The sequence below is a fragment of the Euprymna scolopes genome, chromosome 46, assembly GCF_053919585.1.
Source record: "Euprymna scolopes isolate OS-2025 chromosome 46, ASM5391958v1, whole genome shotgun sequence".
In the NCBI taxonomy this organism is placed as follows: Eukaryota; Metazoa; Mollusca; class Cephalopoda; order Sepiida; family Sepiolidae; genus Euprymna; species Euprymna scolopes.
This window is the reverse complement of record NC_136527.1, coordinates 39,041,247-39,045,631: the sequence shown is the minus strand read 5'-3', so window position 1 is coordinate 39,045,631 and position 4,385 is coordinate 39,041,247.

Here is a 4,385-nt window from a genome sequence, read left to right as displayed (position 1 = left end):
CCCTCATATTGAAAACAATCGACGAGAATACAAACATTAATTAACGAAATAAGAAAACAACTATTGAATGTCAAAAAGGCTATAAAAAAAGCTAAATTATATATTTTTTTATCCACTGAAAAAATATGAAAATAGAAAAATACACGGGGGGGACCTCTTCCATGCATGCACCGAGCTCTATTGTTTGCTTGTGAACTTGGGAAAAAGAAATGTAAAATTTATCTTTTTTTCTTTGCTAAACGATAAAGAAGTTATTTTGGTCAATGTCTAGAATCTTTCCAACTCCCCCAAACCTTCAAAATAACGACTTTGTAAAATTTTACTGAAAACGAATATATTCTTTAAAAAGTGGCACAGATGATATGAAAAATTAACATTTTTAATAAGTTGGGGGCTACTTTTCATTATAATTTTCACGTAAAATCAGTACCCACTTTATGGCCATATAGTGAGGGTGCGTTTTTTGTCTTTGTCTTTTAGGCTGAAAGTTTATTTGTCCAATTTCATCTTTCATGAAAGGCATGAGGAGATTAAAGAACAAAAATAAAGAAAAATATGTATACTGATATGTGTCATTCCTTATGTTATCAATGGTGACCATTTCTGTAACTGTAAGCGCATGCATATTTTTGCTGCAAACTAGTAGTTTTTTGAATATTAATCAATGTAATTCCTTATGTTATCAATGGTGGACAATTCTGTACATTGCTTCTCATCTGGAAAACTTGTGTGCGGCAAATTTAAATGCGATATTCATTTTCAGCATACATGAAAACCTATAGAAGTCGTCATGTTAAAGACGATTGTTTTAATGAAAAGTAAGTAACAATTTACCAAAACGGCTTTCATGCAGCCCCCCTCCAAATTATAACCATGTGTCCAGAAAGTGGGTGCTCATTTTACATTAAATTGATATAAAAAAGTGATTCCCACTTTTTGAAAAATATTTGTTTTTCATATCATGGAAATTAATTCTCTGCGACACTTTTGAAGTATATATTCGTTTTAAGCAACCCCAAAAACTTTCCAAAGTCTTCATTGTAAACGAATTATTGGAGTTGGAATGATTTTAGACATTAACCTTTTTTAAGTAAAAGTCAGTATTGAAAACAAAATCTTAGTGACCACTCGATAATAATCTGATGAAAAAGTGAAAAAAATATGAAAATAAAAAATACACAGGGGAAGGGGTACCGCTTCTACACGTGCGCCGGCATTTTTTTTTCACTTTAAACTTTTGAAGCAGTGAAAAACCTTTAAAAGTTATAAAATTATTATTTGCCCCAGCATATTATAAAAACCCTTACCTCCCCATGTTAAGAACGGCTTTTATTGTCTATTTTTCAGTCAAGCTGAACAACACATGACAAATGCAGAGGATGCATTAATTATGAAAATCGCATTAATAATAATTCTAATCATTTCATCTATCACAGTTAATGTCTCTCAAAAGATAAAATAGTTTAATTTTATCTCGTCCTCACTTTTCAAAACAAAAAGTTAAAATGTCTATCATCACAATCCGGTAAGTAAATCAGAAATCCATTATTGGATTCTTAACACTATTGTTCTCATCTTAAATTTCATTTTTACAATGTTTGCACAATAAATAACAATCCAGATGAGAACAATAGTCTTAATTGTGAAAAAATTAATTTCCAGAAAAGAATCAATGACTGCTCAGAACGAGAAGGGAGCAATGCACTTACCTTAGGTTATGAAAAAATTGCCATCTTCCGCAACATAACCGTCTTGTAGTATCTTCGCCAGACGAAAGTGAAAGAGATTTAATCACCGGCAACCGAATCAACTTGTGGTGAAAGAAAGAGAAAGGAAAAAAGACTAGGGAATTTCCCCTCTTATATAATGGAAGGATCAGATGATTAACTATCACATGATCCGGAGCACTGAAAAAACTTTAAAAGGGTGGCTAACAACAACAACAACAATTCTTGGTTAGTATTCAAGGTAAGTGCATGCCGATCCTTCTCTTCTACATCAATCATTTTTTTTCCTTTTCTTCACATAATAATCTAAATAACACAAAGAATCATTCCTCATCTAAAAAATTCAGAACCGTAATATTGTAATTTGTGTAAGAATCATGATTCTTTTTTAATTTAGTCAAAGTTATTTGTAAGGTTTGTTTATTTGGTCAAGTGCACACATATGTGTGTTGCAAGTTAGTTTAGTTTATGTTATCAGTGTATGTGCAAGTGCATACTGAATTGGCCACCACTAATAAGAATAACAATGTTTAATATCCAGATGCATACTTGTTTGCAACAAATTTAAATGTGATATTCGTTTTCAGCATACCCGAAAACCTATAAAGGTTGTCATGTTAAAAAAGAGTGTTAATGTGGAAAGTAAACAACAATTTACCAAAACGGCCAACAAAACAAATAAAACAAATAATCACCATGTGGCCAGAAAGTGGGTGCTTATTTTACATTAAATTTATATAGAAAATTGATCCCCACTTTTTATAAAAGTTATTTCCTCATATCATGAAAATAATTCTCTGTGCCACATATGAAGTATATATTCGTTTTTAGCACACCCAAAAAACTATAAATAATTTGCTGAAAAAAAATGAAAACACAAAAAACAATTTCTTTTTTACTTTAAACTTGCGAAGAAGTTAAAAACAAATTTATAAAATTATTTTTTTCTTTGGTAAACGACCATGAAGTTTTTTATGTTTGAGTCAATATTAAATACAAAAAACAATCGGCAGCAAAAAGTTTCAATGATAAATCAACATTTTCATTAGGATTATTCGTTTAGTAAATGTAGTTATCTCCCTTACATTTTTAACATATCCTGCAAATGCGCAAAAATCGATACTAAATTCATGTAGTAATACTTACGTTTTTTTTATAATCTGCTTTCGATTAACTTTATCTGCTTTTATAAAAGAAACAATTTTTCAAATGTGATTGATTTTAAAAGCTCAACTTAACATTCAAGATGACGAACGGAAGAGTAAGTTTGCAGAAAATAAAACTGAAAATAAACCACGATAAAATATTTAGTTTAAAATACAAATAATGACTTACTAAACGCCATTTTATTTACTGGATATTTTCCCGGAATTCACCGGAAGTTATTATCTCCCTTAGTAAGTTCGATTTGTTTCTATTTTTAATCCTTTTAATTAACACTAGGTACAGGCAAAAATGGACGGGCAAAAATAAAGGGACCTAGTTTTGAAAGCCGATTTATCCGTGTATTTATGTTTATATATTAGGTACGAGCAAAATGGGCGGATACAGATAAAGGGACCTAGTTTTGAAAGCCGATTTATCATCATTTTTTGTAGGTTTCCGACTATTTTTTTTATTGTATTTTAAAGTGTAGAGACTAAAGTTAATTTCCAAAAGAAAAAACAATATTTGTACACGTGAAAAAAAAGAAAAGTTATGAAAATTTTTTTCACGGCGAGCTAACCAATTCAGGTAAATTTTGAAGTTAAATATATTCATTGTAAAACTCCTTTAAAAGATAAATATTATTTTTCTGGGACTATTTCAAAGATAATTAGTAAAGTAAAGTCCTAAGATATTGAGTTAAATAAAAAAAAACACATTGTTTGAGCAAAAATAACTTAATTAGCCCTCAAAAAGCAAGTAATTTACCTTTCACCAAAAACGTAACAAACTAAACTTTTGTAAACATGATTATAAGGAGATCCAAAATTTCAGCCAATCGAAACGTTGTTTCAAAATGAAATCATGATAGTAAAAGGAGGTAGAGGTGTCAGATTTCTTCCCCTCCCCAGACGTGCATCCATACATTCATATTCTGAATGTTTGTATCAATTTTTATCTTTTTTTTTATTTATTTTAATATTTTTTATGTTCCTGTTTTAATTTTATTTTTTAATTATTGTTTGAGATTATATAAAAATTTTGTTACACCGAAAGTTTCACATTCTTTCGAGCAAGGAAATTATTAAAATATTGCATATAAAAATTAAGCGAAATCTGTAATTAAAAAAAAAGTAGAAATATTTTTGCTATTATAATTTTTTGTGTGTGAAAATACTAAATAAACAATGTTTAATTCAATGGTAATATTGGTAGTTCGAGAAATTCATTTTTCTTCGAGTTATATCGAATTAATTAATACGGACTTTCAGTGTTTTTTTTTTCGTAATGTTTCTGTAAAAATTATTTTTATTGTTACAAATTACGATGCTTTATTATATAAATAAAGCATCGTAATTTGTAACAATAAAAAAAAAGCAAAAATACATTCTTGCGTTTTTTATTTATTACTGAAAACCGTAACTTTAGTAAAGGTATTTTTTTTTGTTTAAATAGAATTATGCATTTCCACTCAAATTTAAATAAAAAATAAAGAGTTTTTTTTTACATTCC